The sequence below is a fragment of the Chrysochloris asiatica genome, unplaced genomic scaffold (genome assembly GCF_000296735.1).
Source record: "Chrysochloris asiatica unplaced genomic scaffold, ChrAsi1.0 scaffold00020, whole genome shotgun sequence".
In the NCBI taxonomy this organism is placed as follows: Eukaryota; Metazoa; Chordata; class Mammalia; order Afrosoricida; family Chrysochloridae; genus Chrysochloris; species Chrysochloris asiatica.
This window is the reverse complement of record NW_006408538.1, coordinates 19,808,813-19,829,652: the sequence shown is the minus strand read 5'-3', so window position 1 is coordinate 19,829,652 and position 20,840 is coordinate 19,808,813. Positions and strand designations below refer to the sequence as shown.

General features: G+C 38.3%; 1 protein-coding gene across 1 annotated transcript in view; it reads right to left on the bottom strand.

The window, feature by feature from the left end:
• The window catches only part of KAT6B (K(lysine) acetyltransferase 6B), a 290,464-nt gene that overhangs the window by 133,440 nt on the left and 136,184 nt on the right, over positions 1-20,840 (bottom strand). The window lies entirely within an intron of this gene.

Below are 20,840 nucleotides of genomic sequence, written 5' to 3'. Positions count from 1 at the left end.
AATTCCTCAGTCTTACCAGTCATTGAAACTCATTGCAGCATGGCAATGGCTCTGTCTTAAGTTGCCGAGGTTCCACGTGATCCTTACCCGTCTCTGGCCACAAGTCCAGCATAAACAGCCGCCATCTGAGGAAGGCTGGGAGGGAGGAGATCGGCTGGGGACCCCATGCACCAGACGTTGCCGGCCCACCACCTGCTCTAAGGTGACCAAGCAGGATCACTATGCTGAGGTTCAATCAAGTTCTTAGGGGTATCAAGTGATTTTTGATATAAATTTTAAAAGGGATGTTTTGAAGGGATTTCATTTAGAAACAAAAAGGAGGTATAAGGGCAGCAAACGTGGGTGAAAAGGGGCGGTGCGTTAGCTGTGATGATGAAATTCATACACTTGAGCAAGGGTCCAGACAGCAACAAAGAAAAGAAATGAACTCATATACATGGCAAGCCAATTTGGCAAGACCCTTATATAAAGGTCTGTTAACTGACCACCACATAACGGTCTCACCAGTCCAGTGTGCCTTCTTTTCCCCGACAAAATGCTTAAAATTAGGACAGCCAAGAACTTCTGGTTTGTACATCCTCAGTTCTGTGCTTAATTGTGTTTGTTCCCAAACCTGTCTGAAACTTACACCTGCTACTGTAATTAAGTATCTTAATTAAATATTGTTATCCACCATTCAATAAATTATATACACAAAGAGTTACACAGTCAGTCCCCTGGTTACAGTTGCAAACATCTGTATGACCCATAGTTCATAGTTACAAACCAACCCTTTAAATCCTATCACACTAAAAATTCAAGGTACAGTCATCTTAAGGCAGAACAACTGGTCCCTCCCTATCTGGAGTGAAGAAGAGTGGAGAAAACTGAAGATACATGGAAGAGAATGTGTCCAAGAGAGTCAAGGACTACCTGACCATCAGTCTCCATGACCCTGAGACCAGAACTAGATGGTGCCCAGCTACCCCTACAATCTGTTCTGAAAGGGATATTAAAAGGTCCAGGATGGAGGGTGAGAAAAATATGGGGGGTGGGGGTGGGGTGGAAACCCTCAAAATCATAAAAAAGATCAGGCTTCCTGGTTGGAAAGTGACTATAAGTCAGAAATGACTTGATGGCACTTAACTACAACAATGATCTGGTGTGGCACTGTAAGATAAGCACTGGACTGCTAACCACAAGATAAGTAGTTCAAACCTGCCAGCTGATCCTTGAAAATCCTATATAGTTTCGCTAAGAGTAGGAACCAACTTGACAGCACTTAACAACAAGAACTGAGATTAGGGAGTCCTAGTGTGGCACTATAAAATAAACCCTGGACTACTAGCCATGATGGCACCAGTTCAAACCCACCAGCCCCTTCTCATTAACCCTATAGAAGATCGCTATGAGACTATGAGTCAGAAGCAATTAGACAGCACTTAACAAAAACAACACCGAGACCAGGGAACACTGGTGGTGCTGTAGGGTGAACCTGAAATGCTAACTGCAATGTCGGCGGTTCAAACCCATCAGCTGCTCTGCGTGAGAAAAACACAGTTTTCTGCTCCTGCAATGATTTATAGCCTCCAAAACCCTATACAGAGTTTCTATCAGTCAGAACCAACTCACAAGCACACAACACCAATCACAAGACTAAGACAAGCATATCACTGAGAGAACCTGTCTTCAGCCACCCAATGGTCGCAAAGATATGTTTACACGTGTTTTGTTTGGATAAACCCATGCATGTATGAACAGGAATCCCAGCAACAGTATTTTTTTACTTATCCCCTTTTACTATAATATTAACACAAGCATTTGACTAATTGATATTAGGTATGACCCATACCTAACTGTTTCGATTTACATACAAAGTTGACTTAAAGACAGACTTGGAAACAGTCATAATCCAGATAATGCTTGTAGTCTCAGTGGATATTCAGTTGAATGTTTTGGACACATCTGATTAACAGTGACAAAAATTGTGTATTTAAATTGCTTCATAATTGCATTTACTTTCTTACTGCACTTTACAGAAACTGAAAGTTATTCAAGAAAAGAAGGAAAACTCTAACCAGTGCTCAAAGAAAAGACTAGACCATCTGTCAAATAACTGGTAAATATATGCATACATGATACACATGGTAAAATATTAATAAGATGTTTCAGATATTTAGCCAGCATTTTTCACTCCCCTTTTTAAACAACCACTAACGAACTCCAGGTGTGACGCTGTAGGATCAGCACTGGACTGTGAACCACAAGGTCAGTAGTTCAAACCCAGCAGCCGCTCGTTGGAAACCCTGTGCAGGGTTGCTATGAGTCGGAACCAACTGGATAGGACTTAGCAACAATGCTGTGCAGGAGGGGCACTGACTGGGAATCAAACCCAGCTCTTTAGCCTGGGAGGTAAGAGTTTTGCCACTGAGCCGACTCCCCAAATTCCCAAGTAGCTTTATTTATGGAGTCCTGGTGTGGCGTTGTAGGATAAGCAATGGACTGCTACCACAAGTTGGTGGTTCAAACCCACCAGCCACTTCTCAGAAACCCTACATGGGGGTCACTATGAGTTGCAATAAACTTGACAGCACTTCATAACAATAACAATTCCTGTAACATCAGGTAAAAGAGCTTCTAGTAAACAAAATCAAGAGGACTATACAATCATTCTTAAAAGGAAACTACCGAAAGACTACACCTGCATACAGGGAGAAAATTCCTATGCAAACGCATACGCTTGATATCTGTCTATTACTCATTATGTTTCCTTTCAGTTAAGTCTGTGTGAGTCAAAACAGCAGGAAAATTAATATACATTTTTGTTAAATATTTAGCCACAAAATACAATCTGAATACTGAACCTAAACCAAATTTGCACTATATAGACCCAGTCTTTTTGTTTGGTGGAAAACATTTTATTGTGGTTTGGATGAACACCTACAGAGCAAATTAGTTTTCCATACAACCATCGATATGCATTTGGTTTCCTGACATAGGTTGCAATCTCCTCGGCATAACAGCACTCCTACCTGGGCCCTGTTTCTATTTGCCCATCTTTCCTGTCCCTTTCTGTGCTCTGAACCTGGCTTCAGGACAAATGATGCCCTTTTAGTTTCAAACAGTTAAAGCATTCTGAAGAGTGTTTCTCATGAGTGTTATTGTTTGCTTTACAGTCTTATCTATTGTTTGGCTTAAAGATGATCTCGAGGGTGAATTTAGTTGCAGGTCTGAAGGGTGTCTAAGGTCTCAGAAGTTCTTCCAGTCTCTAGCAGACCTGTGTGCTCTATATTATTATTTCACTCTGTCCAGAGCATTCTGTTATGATCTCAATCAAATTGGTTGGTAGTGGTGGCCGGGCACCATCTAGTTCTTCTGGTCTCGGGCTAATGGCAGCCGTCGTTCACGTGGTCCAGCAGTCCTTTGGACTAACTGTTCCCTTGAAAGCTTACTTTTCTCCACTCTTCCTTGCTCCACACAAGAAGAGGCCAATAGTAGTATATTAGATAGCCATTTCCAAGTTTTTAATACCCCAAAATGCTGTTTTCATTTTATCTAGCTCAAATAAATATATTCTAGTAAGACAAACAACAACAACCTAGGACAAAAGATTTATTTTTCAAATTACCTTAAAATAATTGTGAAAACCTATATACTGCCCTGATTATTCAGTCTATGAAAGAACTATTTTCTATCTAATTTTTCATTGACTGAATTTAAGACAAATAAAATCAACACAAAGAATGGTGGCTATAACCTACTTGTGCGCACATTTTTGTTGAATCGGGTTATATGACATATGAACATTGAATCTAGGAAGCACACAACAAATTATTTTTAGTGTGTCATAGATTGAACGTTGTCCTCCCCAAAATTTCTCTCAACTTGCCTGAGCCATCATCTGCAGTGGTCTCAGACATATGCAATGATGTAATCATCCCGATCATGTGATTCATGCGATCTGATATGATCAGCCACTCAATTTTAAGGGAATTATTATAGGATGCAAGATCCTTACTCAGGTCAGAACCTTGATCTGATATAAGGAGTATTATTCTGCAATGTGGCCGGCAGCATCTTTTATTTTTACAAGACATAAAAGGAGAGAGAAGCAAGCTGAGAAGGGATGACTCCCATCCCACCAGTATAAAGGGAGCTGGGAATGAGGCATCGGTTCCTGTGTTGAGGACCCCCAGACCCAGGGGAAGATCTATGCCAAATCACATGGGAATCTCCAAGAATGCAGGGCCCACATATGTTGAAAGGAGGTAAGGACTTCCTCTCTAAGCAAACAGAGAGTGTTCCCCTAGAGCTGGTACCCTAGATTCAAACCTGAAGCCTCCTAAATGGGGAGAGAATAAATTTCTATTTTTTGAAGCCATCCACTTGTACTAGATAACTAAGACACCGTATGACTCATTTTAAATCTACACTTTCTTACTTGCTTGTATATATATGAAACTAGGAGCCATACATATTTCCCATTAATTACTTACTGCTGCTGTTCAATGCTGCGAAGTCAGTTCCAACTCACAGCAACCCTGCACAGCACAAGGTTTCTGAGGCGTTAAATCTTTGCATTTAAAGTCTCAGATGAGTCAGAAAGCCTCCTTCTTCTCCTGTGGGGTGGATGGTAGGCTCGAACTGCAGCCCATTAGTAGTAATAAATGCAAATAAGGTGTCCAACTGATTATTCATTTTAATTTTTTTAACATGACCATTTCATAGATAATTAGACTATAAAAGCACAAGTAGAAATTGTGTCTTGGACCATGTCCTAGACATGATGATGAATGGATTTATGACATGCAGACAATGTATGACTAATGACAACACTGCCATTTGTTTATCTTTAAAATACTTTATGTGCACTGAAAAATATTTATCACAGGATTTCACTATATGCAAAAGCATCTGTAACACAGGATAGAAACGGAATGTTTGCAAAACAGAGTACCTAGAAACGTTAGCCAGAACACAGGCGGCCAGTATTTTGGGATTTTTTTTGGCAGGCACAGAAAATAGATCAGATGTTCTGGTTAGAAAATTATATTCTCCAGTTATAGGGAGAGAAACTAATTTCATTCTAAATAAATTATTGCTTTCCAACTCCACTAATAGGAAAAGAATCTCTGTTTCAATATGGTGGTTGGTGGTGGTTATGTGCCGTGGAGTTGGTTCCGACTCATAGCAACCCTGTACAGGGTTCCCGAGGCTGTAAATCTTTAAGGGAGCAGAACGCCTTATATTTCTCGCACGGAACATCTGGTAGTTTCGAACTGCTGATCCTGAGGTTAGCATCCCAATTCATAACCACCACGCTAAATATAGAAATGTGAAAGGTATGAAATAGATAAGATATGAGACCAAAACCACTATCACCACCTTGTGCTACATAGCATTGTCTAGCATATAGTCCAAAACCCTTTGCAAATTTGTATCTAACAAATTATAAATGTCTAAGCAAATCATGAATACAGTGAAGACGCAGTGGACAAGCACAGTCTGAACATTTCTAGCTCTAACTTGTACCACATAACAAAAGAGAAAAATATTCCAAGGGAAAACAAAGGTTCTTGGCTAAAAGCTCCGATCATCATCTTGTACTTATCAAAGTCATCTTGGAACAGGCATTATTCCAGGGTTACTTTGCCATTGTCTAAAAACTAAAAAATGTGCACGCACTGGCCCAAGATCAGTGCTCAAATAAATACTTGTTGATTGGATGTCTTAATTTTCTAGAAAAAGGGGCTATAAAACCTTTAACATTTTAAACAGCTATGCATGAAAACTAAGCATTCATTTTTCCACATGGATAAATTCCTATGACAGATGACAGAAATGAGCAAAGAACGTTAAGGTGTAAAAAGTCGGGCTCTCGCCACTACAGATTAAAGTAGGGATCCAGAACTGCAAACATCATGAATATTCACTTCTTCTGTAGTGGTGGATTTTACTAATACTTTACATTCCCCTTCCTGCACTAAGAGCATTTAAAACTGGAACCACATACCATTATACTTGATTACTACACAAAATAGCTAACATTCTTTAACCATTTCATACGCATATATCTTAACCATTCAATCACACCAATGGTTTCTAAAGACAGGATTCTTTACTTTTCATATAATCTCCAAGTCCTATCACAGTATCAAGATATAGCAGGCTTTCCAAAAATTACTTAACTACTGAGTAAGTGATAATTTAACTAAACGAAGAAAAGCAAACTCTTATAACTAAGCACAATCAAGCAATGGATACTTGCTTTATTCAAATATTCTGGTTCACAGAGAAGGATTAACTATGTAACATTTTTTGAGTTGCGTAAAACATTTTGATATTATGACTATATAAAACCACAATGTACGTTTCCTTGATTTTTATATTGTACACTGGTTATTAATACCCTTGATGAAAAATAGGACTGCCAGTTAAAAAATTTTTCCAAATATTATAATGCCAGGGAGACCATTTCTTCTTCCAGGGGTACTCTGGCTCCTGATCAGCTAACTTGCATAGCCTCTTGGGTCTTCTTTCTTAAATTCACAAAAGTTTAGAGGGTCTCTTCCATCTACTGGAAAGACCCTTCGGTCCACGTACATCAATAAGGTCCAATGACAAAGATCACTGTAGCAAATGCCAAGCATTCTCCTGGCTACACTGCTGTGGTGCTGACACTTGTAAATGGCAAAGGACACCAACAACGGCAACTGGACAAGAAAAACGGTCTCCGTTTCCAGTCAGTGTAAGAACTCTAATACTGATAAGGGGTTGGCAATGGGAAGATGGGCTACTGAGAAAACCCAGGGTCCCCTGACATTTTCCCTGACCCTGAAGTTCCCTCAAACCACCTACCACTAGAGAATAACACAGCTTCTATCACTACTTGCCAAGATTCTGAATCCAAAGGATTTTAAATTACCTATTTTTATAAGGACTCCTGGTGTGGCCCTGTAGGGTCAGCACTGGACTGCGATCCATAGGTCAGCAGTTCAAATCCACCAGCTGCTCCTTGGAAACCCTATGCAGGGTCACTAGGAGTTGAAACTGGCTCAAAGGCACTTTAAAACAATAATATATTTTACAAAGGAGATTTAAAATCTTCCCATCAAGCTGGTAAGAGCCAAAAAAATGTTTTTTACAGCAGGCTCTAGTCTTCCAAGTGGAGGGGACTCCTGCTGAGTTGCTGGCTCCTGAGTTCTGATTTCCTGAATCATTCAGGCTCTCATGAGAGGTTTCTTTATACCCACAGAAACAGCATGGTCTCACCCTGCAGGGATCTGCTCAAGGCAGTCCCTTGTCAATTGACTGATATGACTCCTAATTCATTAGCAGTCTGTAGTGTGGGGGAGGAGGGGAGGAGGTGATGTACCAATGCCTGAAAAGGGGCTTCTAAAGCCCCTAAATGGGACACACTAATTGGTATAGAACTTCTTATTACAACAACTAGGTCAAACCTGGAATACTAGAGTCCTTAGTAAGAATTTGTAATTAGAGTTCTGGAATGTGTATTCCAAGGAATCAGAGCAGCATAGGAATATAATAATGCTGGTTGTGATGGTTCCACTGCCTGACATTTATTGAATATGCATAATTTTCACTTGACCAGAATCAAGTACTCCTTCTACTGTTTAAGAAAGCCAGAACATGGTTCTCCAGTGTGCACTTAAGAAGGTACCTAAACAGACACAATCATTCATCAAACAAGCCTTGTCTGATGCCTCCCTGTGAAGCTGAGCCATGCTCTGAAATTTCAAAGACATATGTAATATAGTTCTTTTCAAAAAAGAGATCCCATGGAGGTAACAAGGTGGCATTTCGACTAGGTCTTTAAGGATGAGTGGGCTTTGCTTAATGATAAAGACTTGTTGTTTTTAGGTCCCATCAAGTTGGTACCAACTCTTATGCACAACAGACTGAAACACTGCCCAGTCCTGGGGCAACCTCACAATCGTTATTATGCCTAAGCCCAATAATGCTGCTGTCACTGTGCCAATCCTTCTTGTTGGGGATCTTCCTCTTTTTCTCCGACCCTCTACTTTACCAAACATGATATCTTTCCCAGGGACTGGTCCTAAGTGTGAGAGATGAAGTCTGGCCATCCTGCCTTCCAAGAAGCACTCTGGCTGAACTTCTTCCAACACAGATTGGCTTATTCTTTTGATAGCCTCCTCCAACACCGTAACTCAAAGGCATCAATTCTTCTAGGTCTTCCTTATTCACTGTCCAACTTTTGCATACATATGAAGTTACTGAAAATACCATGGTGTGGGTCAGGTGCACCTTAGTCCTCAACTGATATCTTTGCTTTTCAATCAACACTTTTAAAAAGGTCTTGTGCAGCAGATTTGCCTAATGCAACACGGAGTTTGATTTCTTGACTGCTGCTTCCATGAGTGTTAATGGCTGATCCTAGCAAAATGAAGTCTTTGACAACTTCAATCTTTTCTCCATTTATCTTGATGTTGTTTATTGGTCCAATAGTGAGGATTTTTTTTCTTTACATTGAGGTGCAACCCGTACCGAAGACTGTGGTCTTTGATCTTCATCAGTAAGTATTTTAAGTCCTCTTCACTTTTAGCAGTCAAGATTATAACATCTGCTATCATAAATTGTTAATGAATCTTCCTCCAATCCTGATGCCATGTGTTCCTTCATATAATCCAGCTTCTCAAATTATATGCTCAACATGCAGGTTGAATAAGTATGGTAAAAGAATATAACCCTAGCACACAACTTTCCTAATTTTAAACCATTCAGTGTTCCCTAGTTCTGTTCGATAACTCTCTCTTAGTGTATGTACAAGTTCCTCCTGAGCACAACTAAGTGTTCCTGAATACTCATGCTTTGCAATGTCCATAGCTTGTTATGATACACACAATTGAAAACCTCTGCATACTCAATAAAGCACAGGCAATCATCTTTCTGGTATTCTCTGCTTTCAGAAGACTTACAACATGTATAACATGTGCACAGACTTGGACCCAAGAAAGGATCCGAACCAGGATAATAATGAATGACTTTGAACCACAACCACTATTTTAATAACAAACTAAAGACTCTTGTTGTTGTTAAGGGCTGTCAGGTCTGTTCTGACTCATAGTGACCCTGTACAGAGTTTCCCAGGAGCAGCTGGTATGTTTGAACCACTAACCTTACAGTTACCAATCCAGTACTTACTCTACTGCACCACAACAGGACTCCACGAAAGAGCTATTATGTAATATTTTCTGAAATAGCTGCATTATATATGCTCTGGCTGTGGATTTATTTCTAAAATTGGCTTTAGTAAGAAAAACATTAAAGAGCTAAAAGAATAATGACCAAATAAAAATGTGACACAATCTTTAGTAACTATTTAAATATTCATTCCATTATATTTAGACTCACCAAGAGCTACATGTTATGATACTCTTAAATTAAAACATGGTATTTTGCATTAAACTTAAGATATACCAATTTATAGCTTAAGAAAATAAATTAAATGTTATATGTCATATAATATTATTTCACTTATTTGATTATGAGGATTTATTTTCTTTTATATGATGAAAAATATTTTTATTTCATCTTTTTATACGGACACAATTGCTTTGATAGTCTTATGTTCTGAAGTCTGTATTTGCCTCCCATTCCTTGTTTTTGATATTTGGTCGCTGTTAATAACCCATTGTATTTGTTTGTAATCAAACTATTTTGGGGGACTGGGATTATTGAATACTTGAAAAATTAGTTTAAAATGTTTGTTACCCAATGTTTTATACATTTGTAAACCCCAACTTCATATGTGAAGGTTAATAACCTCATCACAGTGAATATTTATTGTTTGCAAAATACACTGGGCAGTAACATTTTGTGATAAAACAGTAACATATAAGTCATCAACTTATATATTAACATAAAATGAGTACAAACTAAAGTCCCAATTTAAAAAAAAAAAAAAAAAAATGAATGAATAACTTAACACCAAAAAGACTAACCCCCAATGGGCGACAGCCTGAATAGACATTTCACTCAAAGATGACACTGAGATTGCCACCAAACACATGAAAAACTGTTCAACGTTACTGTTGTGGTTACATGCTACTGAGTTGGTCCTGGCTCATAGCAACCCTGTATAGGGTTTCCGAAGAGTGGCTGGTGGGTATGAACTGCTGACCTCGTGATTCAAAACAACCTTGCAGACCAGTGCTTATCCTAGAACACCATAACCGGGATGCAGCAGTTCAACATCATTGTTGTTGCTGCTGTTGTTAAGTGCCGTCGAGTTGGTTCCAACCCATAGCAATCTTGTATACGGTGCCAGTGAGCTTAAACCATGGACCAAGCAGATGAAACCAACTTTGCAGCCCTGGACACTAACCCACAGTACCATACCAGGACTCCTCATAAAAATACAAATCAAACCCATTTGATTGAGATGCCATTTCACTGTCAACTAGGATCTAAGATTGTTGTTGTCATTAAGTGCTATCTAGTCAATGCTGAACCTATAGCGACCCTGTATAGCAGCTGGTGAGCTTGAACCACCAACCTTGCAGTTCAAACGACTTTGCAGTCTGATGCATTAACCCACAGTGCTACACCAGAACTCCTGGCTAAGATTAGGAAGGAAAACAAAACAAGACAAAAAAAAACCAACCCAGAAAATGTATGTTGACATGGATGTGGGGAGACTAAATGATACAACTGTTGTGGAAAGCAGTATGGCACTTCCTCGAAAAACTAAAAATAGAACTACCATATGATGCAACAATTCCACTCCACTCCTAGGTATATTCCTAAAAGACTTCAAAGTAGAGACTCTGAGATGTTCATTACTGCACTATTCATAAAAGGTGGAAACAACCTACATATCCATCAATGGCTGAACAGATAAACAAAAAGTCGTGCATACAACTAGTAAGAAAAATATAGTCTTGATACATTCCCATGAATACATCACACTGAATGAAATAAGTCAATCAGAAAAGGACAGCTATTGTATGACCTCACTTACATAAAAAGTCAAGACAACAAGCAAATGTATAGAGATCAAAATTTATGAGCAATTACCAAAAGTGTGAGGAGGGAAGGCAAGTATAAAGGGGGAGTTACTGCTCATGGAGTACTGAGATTCGGCGATTAATGCAATTGCTGTTGAATTGGCGAAAGTTGTATAATAGATATATTTACAACAGCACAAAAAACCACAGCTACTGAGGCTGCATATGTATTATGAAGCACTGCAGGGGATTTGACTTCTTGGTTGGGAGGTTTAGGGTCATGGTTTCATGGACCATCCCAGTTAATTAGCCTAAAAACATTTTTAGTGCTTCTTTTCAATTCAAACTTCTAGTTCACTGTGTAGTTCCAAGGGTCATATACCTTGCAAGTGTCCATTTCAGGCACGAAAACTGGTATCTATTTACCTGAAGCAACAGAGGAAGGAGAATCAGGACTAAGAGAAGGAAATAAGGGAGAGACTAATTGCCTTCAGGAATAACTGCCTCCTCTGCCATGAGACCAGAACTGGATGGTGCCATTAATGAACATTTTATCAGAGATTCCATAGGAGAATCCTGATTAAAAGGGAAGAAATGTAAAAGAGAATTTTAAATTCTCAAGGACTTCTTGGAGCTATGGAGAGGGGAGGAAGCAGTGACCTGAAGTCTTCTTAAAACCAAATCATTTAGCTTAAATAGCCAAGAATGGTTGCTTTTAAGAATGACGCTCTTTAAAATGTATCTATTTGGGATCAGTCTGACAATAGTAAATTGTAAAATTAGATAGGAAACCTAAGGGTAGTGAGTTTATGTTAATGGGAGGAACAACTCAGAAAAGAGGAGTCAGAATGATTTCACAACTCCAAGAATGAAGCTTGAATAGGCACATTTTTGTTGTGTACATGCTCAACAAAAAAGAATAAATGAATATTAAATGAAACAGTTTGCATTTTTTCCTATAGGCAACATAGATACAATGGAGATTTTTAACAATGACATACTCTACTTATGTCTAGTCCAAAAGCTCAAGTGTCTATTTAAATCCATCTATCTAAATTCAAAGTCAAGTCAAACATTTATTGCTTACTATAATAAGCACTGGACCACAAAATCAGTTTAAACTGCAAGGCTGGCAGTTCAAACCCATCAGCCACTCCTCAGAAACCCTATACAGAGTCACTATGAGATGGAACTACTCAACAGCATTTAACAACAATACCACATACATACTTGGTAATCAATTACACATTCATGCCTTGCACACATCACCACTGTAACTTCTTGATTATCTGTGTGATAATCATTTACTGGCTCCTTTGCCCCACTCCCTACTGGCTATAAATTCCAGGAGGAATTTACTGCTGTCTGTTTACTGCTCCGTATCCTTTATACACGCTGTGTCCAGTACATAATGAGCACTCAATGTATTCTTTTAGCGAATGAGTCTCAGGTTCTGTGTTATAAAAGAATTCCCAATCTATCAGAATAGAATGACACCTACAAATTAATGCTAACACTATATAATGAGTGTTATAAGAGCTTTGAAAATACAGATAAATGAGCAAACAATCTAGTTCTGATAGCCTCTTATACATCATCCTGTATAAACAGTTTCCATCTCTTCATAATTTGCTTTTAAAATAAATTCTCATCCAACAGAAACTATGTTATTCTGTTTTTAAAAATTAAGCATAAAATGATTTGATTTCCAAGTAAGTGTTTAAAAAAATGTTCTTTTCTCTGCCAGCCACTATGATTATTATTGGCTTATTATTGTGAGAATAGGGGAAAAGGATTATTACAGGGCAAGAAGTCTAGAATAAGACTAACCCTAGAGCCCCTCCCCTAAATCTCCTTTTCACTCTCTCACAATGAAAAGGAGATTTTACACTATGGTTAGGATGCAGATGCTGGCAAGATCTCCGCTACCACCCCATGCATTCTAATGTTAGATCTTTAACTTTCAGATGTTAAGAAATAGTTTTTGCTGTAAAGACTCAACTTTTTAAAAAGTAATAATAATACAACAGAGCAAAATGACAGATTCCACAATCTGATTTCATCACAGAGCAGTAAGAAACATTTAACTGGCTGAAGGAGAGATAGTAGTTCTCTTGGTTGGGTGGCAAAAATCCAACTTTATGGTTTTTGGCAAAAGAAGTTATGTCTGATCAGCATAATAACAAGTAAGCCACAAAATTTCTAGTATTATAAAGTTAGCCAATTTCATGGTCAAGAAGTGATGTTTTGACAGTAATGACTGCCTACTCATTTCTAAAACCCTACCACAAGCGTTAAGCAGGAAACAGCCAGCTAAGGTAGTTATTTCTAAGGCTAAGGTCCCTTCTTTTCAAAGCTAAGGTTTTAAATATTCACTTGGCTTTTAACAAGTGTTTTAGTCATTCCTATTCATTGAATTGTTGCCTAATAGGAGCTTTCATGTGTATACACCACTCCATTGATGTTTATAAGAAGGTCTTGTGATTAACCTCTAACCTTATTAGTCACCAAACTGGCAGAATGAGTTGCAATTTGGAAGCCAACAGCTTATAAAAGAAGTTTAACAAACTACTTTTAAGTTTTAAAAAGAGAAATCCAGGAAATTTACAGTAACTAATTCAGAATAAAAACAGGAATCAGGTCCTGTGTGTATGCCTGGGGGAGGGGCAGAGCTATTTTAAATAAAAGTTTTAAGACATTTAAAGATCCACCTTCCACCATGTATCATTGCTCCCCATTTTTCTGCCACTACTATCTGTTTATCTCAATAAATGATAACTTCATCCTTCCAGTTACTCTGACCAATAATCTGTAAATCTTCTTAGTTTCTAACACTCTACATCTTGCCCATCAATAAATTCTATTGGCTTTTACTTCAAAATACATTATAAATCCAGAATCTATCCACTTTTCGTTACTGCCAATATCACCTCTGGTCTAAGCCATCACCGTCTCCTGCTTGATTTAAAACAATAACCTCCCAGGACTAAGCTCAGCTGCTAACTCAAAGGTGGATGGCTCAAACCAGCTGCTCCTTGCGAGAAAGCTTCAGCAGTCGACTCCACACAGATTGCAGCTTGGAAACCCTATGGGCCAGTTCCATAGGGTCATCATGAGTGGGAATCGACTTGACAGCCAACAGCTTTGGTGGCCTCCTTAGTGCCACCCTACAGCTTATCCTCAACACTGCAGCTAGAACCACCTAGTTAAAACATTAGTCAGATCATGCCCCTCTTCTGCTCAAAACCCATCAAAGACTTTTCTATCTGAGCAAAGTCAAAATCCTTTACAATAATATAGCTCCTGAAGCCAGGGCCCTCTTATTCCTCACTGCTTTGGTGTCTTCCTAATCTCTGCCCCACTCCACCCCATACACACTGGACTTCCTTCTGTTTCTCAAAAACATCAAAGCACTCTCCTCCTCCCATCTGCAAGGTCTCTGTACTTGTTGTTCCCTCCATCTAGAACATTCCTCCCCCTCTTCCTTCAGGAGCTGGATCAGGGAGTTGAAATATTTAGTCTTAACATTTTCAGGGGGGCCTTTCCTGATCACATGATTTAGAATAGCATCTTGCCTCCCATACTTGTCATTCCCTAACTCCTTTCCAGTTACTAGTGCTGTTGAGTTGATTCCATGCATTGCAGAGCACAACTATGCTCCTTAGAGTTTTCATGGTTCTGATCTTTCAGAAGAAAATCAATAGGTCTTTCTTGTAACACACCTCTGTGTAGGTTCAAACTGCCAACTTTTCTGTTAGTAGTCATGCACTTAACTGTTTGTACCACACAGAGGGCCTTCTGACTGCCTTGTTCTGTTTATTTTCCTCCATAATTATTTATCACCATCTCTACTGAGGGAGAAAGATGAGCCTTTCTGCTCCTGTAAAGATTTACAGCCTCAGAAACCCTGTACAGAGTTCACGATGAGTCGGAACCGACTCCACAGCACCTATATATACATACGCTACATACACTTACTTGTTTATTATCTATCTATTCTCATCAGAATGTAAATGAATTTCATTAGGCCAGAGACTTCTGTTTTGTTCCTTACTGTATCCCCAATGCTTAAAACAGTGCCTGCCAAATTTTTTGTTGTTGTTAAATATCATTGAGTCATTTTTGAGGAATAGCGACCCTGTAAAGGGTTTCCAAGGAGCAAAGAAAGTATTCATTGAATTAATAAATAAATGAAAGAATATCAGATTACCTCTCTTTCATGTCTCCCACTCTTTCTCCATACTACTTCTAGCATCTGAACTGTTTGTCCGTAACTGATGAAGTTGCTTTGCCTTTAATTTTTCAAAGATCTGCTTTAAGCAAACACTTATTACCCTACCTACCTAAACATAACCATAGGAAAGCATGTAACAAGGACTTAAAAGAAGAACGTACTTATCTTCCCACTAAACATCAGTGGCTTGGATCTTTCCAACAAACACGGCCTCCTCTGGAAGACCTCCAGTCCCTTATGCCACAACCCATAATCCAGCCAGTGTTTTCCAAACTTGAGTCACTTCCGGATCATCTTCAGGAAATTGCTCTATCTGTATTATCAGCCATGCTATTATTCTTTTTTTAAAATGTATGTTAAAAGATTCACCTTAAACAATAAAATATCATGAAATCAAAGATCTGAAGCAGTAAGATTTTTTCCCACCTACTTGTTACCATCGAGTCGATTCTGTTCATAGTGACACTATATGACCAAGTAGAACTGCCTTGCTGCAGGGTTTCTCAGGCTGGAGTAGGGACAGAAGCAGGCTGACACATTTTTTTCCCCACTGAACAACTGGTGAGTTCAAACTGGCAGCGTGTAGTTAGCAGGAGAGCACTTTAACCACTCTATCGACAGGGCTCCTTTTTCTTTTGTTAATACTGATTAAAAGCATGACAACGCCATTATAGCTACATGTGTCATAACCTGAGATACAATGACTTAAGTCAACTTTATCATGATGCCTTTAAGACATTTATGAGCACAGATACACACACACACACCCCTCTAGATAATGTAAGTCAAGAACTCAAGTAACAATAGAATCAAATCATCCATGTACTTAACATAGATCACGAAGAAACGTGTATGCTCCTGAGCAGGTATTAAGCACACCAACTACCTGTTCAATGACCTCTTAGGTGGAAAATATGATTTGATAAAATGCACTGATAAAGAAACAAGATAGACTTTTCTAAAAAAAAGTTTTTTCTGAGCATCATTCCACACAATTATCCTTTTATTACCTTTCTATTTTCTTCCTTCTTGTGTGAAGGGGACGGTTGGAGTAAAATGGTGAAGGACGAGAACGAGACACACTGAACTTGACAGGTTTCTTCAAAACAGCAATTTGATAGTTTATTTCTAGTGCTTTAGCAAATTTAATTTTGAAACTCTATTTTAGATAATATTTTAACTCTCTGAGGACATTAATCTTTTATACACTAAAAAGTCATCCTTTAATTCAAGTATGTTTTGCTTATATTGTAAATTTACATCAGACCACACGTACAGGCACAGGAGTTATTTTAAGAAAAAGATTCAGATGGACATGTCTACGAAAACTACTACTAATGTGCTGGGCTTTCAGTGGAAAGGTTCTCACCTCTCAGTAGGAGTTGTTTTTTCTGGCAGAGATGATAGATTTGCCTTGTCTTATCTACACCCCATGCTCTGTCCCCATAATGAGCCATGGCATACACATGTAAGACAGCTGGCAAGGGGGAGTCAGGGTCAGTGGGTATGGGCCACAGCACAGCTTACTAACCCACTCTGCGCCTGGACCTATGTCCTACATCTCATTAGCACGCTGCTCTAAGCAACTGAGCTGCCACAGAAATCAACAGTGGCTTAAACTATCTAGTTTGTAAGTGAAACAAACTGGTCAGTCTGACAACCAATAGTTCAAGATGCCATTAAAGAACCACTGAAGTACAGAAGAATGAACGATTTAAACGAATTATGGCAGTCTTAGAGTCCTGGTGTAAGGAGTGACTTTCAAAGGCAAGATGGAATTGGAGAAGAATGTAATAAGAACATGTATTTTCAACATAACAGGTATCCAGTAAGAGTTCACTAAAGACAAAAAAGGTAAAGAATTGCACACCTACTACTTTCTAGGTAATACCCTTCTTACTCAATGTTAGAACATAGAAATCTATAAAACATAGGTTTTAAAAAGAAATAGCATACTCAGGAATTGCGAGCTTAAAGAAAATCCATAGTTAAATAATGAGATTACAGTAACCCACTCCCATTAGGAAAGCATTGATTGTAAGGTAAAATAAGAGAAATAAAAATAAACCTATAGAAAATCAAGCTTAAAAAAATAAGAATACACATATTTTCATAAATTTAACTCAGAATTTCCAAACAGCCTTTCGTTTTAAAATATACACAAATTAATACTAAGCCGTGTTCACAGAGCTACCATTTTAGGCCACGGTTTCACTAGTTATTTTAATTGGGATTATCCCACTTTGGGGCGGAAGAGCATGGGAAAGGAAAGAAAAGAAAAAGAACATGATTATTTTCAAAGTATAACAAACAAGATACATCTGAAAAATTACTAAATAGAAATCCTATAGCTATACTATACAATACCTCAGATTAGGATCTCAATGAAGGAATTTGCTGTCAGATTAAATAGTTAAAGAAAGAATTACTAAACTGTAGTTAAGAAGAAATTATTCTGACTACAGTTCAGAAAAAGAGGATGGTATAAGGCAATGGGCCCACAGTGAGAAATTAAAATACATGTTTACTTAGAGACTAGAAGGACAGCAGAAAGGCGATGAAATAGAAACAAAATGTGTAGAAAACAATGGCTAAGACTTTTCCTAAACCACTGAAAGATACCAGTAAACTTTCAAAGCCCTGAGGTAAAAAAGAGATCTGTATCTATACACGTTGCACTTAAACATCAAAAATAAAACAAAAACCCTATTTTTGAAAACCATCAAGAGAAAGGAAAACTACCTTCAATTGAGAATTGAATCCAGAAAGGACTGGAATGACATCTTCAATGTGTTCAAAGAAGGTAAATGGCCATACACTGAAAGCAGCAAGACGACAGACTAGGCAGAAAGACTACACAGATCCTCGTCAACAAAAATACAAAAAACCAAATGGAATCCTACGCTTCAGATGAAGGGGTAGAGAAGTGGAATGAATGCTTACAAGCTAAGCTAATGAGGCAAAAGAAAAAAAAGGCATACTGATGATCTGTGCTGGCCACCCTGAGAGGAGCCAGCCACTATGTCCATACAGCCCAGCCACAAGCATACCTTTTACAGCCCCATCTATTGGGCAAGAGTCAATACCAGCTCAAATACACTCAATAAACAACATGAACAGAAAACCGTCCAGAAGCTTATTCCCTAATGAAATCCAGCAGTAGAAAGCTGGAGCCTAAGAATACCCCAACATAAAATCATCAATTTAATATAAATACAACACCACAAAGTCTTGAAAGCTGCAGACAATTTCTGTTAACACGAAGAAACAAAATAGTATGGTTCCAACAAGTGACCAAGAGGCAGACGTAGAAAGCTTTTTTGAGATAAAAAAAAGACATTAGAACTACCAGAAAAAGAATTCAAGACACTGATATCTAGGTACTTCCAAATGATTAAAAGAAAGACAAAGAGAGAATTCAGGAAAGCAATAAAAGAACAAACAAAACAAATAGATTTCAGAAATGGACAATATAATGAAAGGGCAGAGGAGTAGATTTAAGTCAGTGGAAGTCCGAATTAGCAAGATAAATCTCTCAATACTGGTAAACTAGAAGAACCATCATAAAGAAGAACAAAAAATGCTGAAGAAAGCCTAAGATTCATGTGGGACAACATGTAGAGGAATAAAACTTAAGGATGATTGAATTCTAGAATCAAAAGAAACAAATAAAAGCACAGAAAACAACAAAGAGCTGTTAGAGGAAAATTTCTCAAACATCATGAAACACTAGAATATACAATTACAAGAAGTGGAATGAATCCCAAATAGAATACATCACTAAAGAAGATTACCAAGACATATCACAACCAAACTCTCCAAAATTAAAGCCAAATTAAAGAATCCTGACAGCAGTTCAGGGGGAAAAAATTACCTACAAGGGAGAACCAATAACATTAACCTTTGATTTCTCAGAAACCATGATGCAGGCAAGAAGGTAATTGGGGCATGTATACAAAACTCTAAAAGAAAAAAATCGCTTACAAAGAATCATATGCCCAGCAAAACAGTCCCTCAAATATAACAACATGAAGATCAAAGACCACATCCTTCAGAATGGGTGCGCCTCAATGTAAAGAAAACCAAAAACATTCACAATTGGACTAATAAATGACATCAAGATAAATGAAGAAAAGATTAAAGTTGTCAAAGACTTCATTTTGCTTGGACCAACCAGCAACACTCATGGAAGCAGCAGTCAATAAATCAAACAACATACTGCATTAGGCAAATCTGCTGCCCAAGACCTCTTTCAAGTGTTCCAAAGCAAAGATGTCAGTTTGAGGACTAAGGTGCACCTGACCCAAGTCAAGGTATTTTAAATAGCTTCATATGCATGTGGAAGTTGGACAATAAATAAAGATGACTATAGAGGAATTGATGCATTTGAGTTATGGTATTAGAGGAGAATATGAAAAGTACCATGGACAGCCAAAAAACAAACAAATTTGTGTTGGAAAAAGTACACCCAGAATGCTCTTTAGAAGCTAGTATGGCCAGAATTCATCCCTCATACTTTGAACATATTAACAGGAGGGACCAGTCCCGGCTGGAGAAGGACATCATGCTTGGTTAAGTGGAGGGTCAAGGAAAAAAGTTAAGACCCCCAGGGAAATGGGATGACACAGTGGCAGCAGCAAAGGGCTCAAGCACAGCAATGATTGTGAGTTTGTCACAGGACTGGGCAATGTTTTGTTCTGTTGTGCATAAGGTAGCTATGAGTTGGTACCAACTGAAGGGTACCCAACAGCCACAACAACACATCTCAGAATAATTTCTGTGACCTCCTATTAGAAGACACCACAAAAGTACCCAGAACAAGCTAAAATAAGGCATCAGCAGGACCTCTGCCAATGTTCCAATTTACAAAGGGTCTTGGAAAAAAGCATTAATTCACTTATAAACCCATTTACCTAGTGTCAAAACAATTATTCTCAGACATAAAAAGAAATGAGTCTGAATAACAAAGCATAACATCCGATATTGTAGCCTTATCTCCTACTATCAAGCTGATATGAAAGTCAAAGACCCACTGACAAGCAAAGACATACTGGAGCAGCAAAGACAAGTGTCAATAATATATTCACTCAGCCCAAAGACATTGCAGAACAGATAAGAACTCATTTGAGTGACTTCAAAGCTAACACTAGGAGAATACCCAAAAGCTCAATAGTTACCCAACCTGACGGACAAAATGAAAAAAACTGGTGGGGTCCTACTGGACTACAGTGGCAGAAGAGAGTTTTCTTAGTGCCTAAACCTGACTTCATGAGGTATGCAGAAAAGAAGAAATACTGGTCACAGAGTGACTTGATAAAAAAATTTCCCAGATGCTACAAAACTTGCTAAATATTGGACATGCCTATAACATCTTGAAGTAATCACAAATCCTATTGGAAATGTTATTGCTAGCTGTGAGAAGACCATCCTGGCAGGGCTCGGCCTATTGAAGAGTTAGTTGTGACATGCAATTGCTAATACTCTAACAACAGTCAAGAAAAAGCTAACTCTGGAGAAAATATTGAAGATGCAATGCAACCAAGGAACAAGTCCAAAAAGTCAATATGGAAGGTGTTTATTTAGAACCAGGAAAACTGAAAACAGAAAATAAACATCATTGAAGCATAATGTTTCATTAT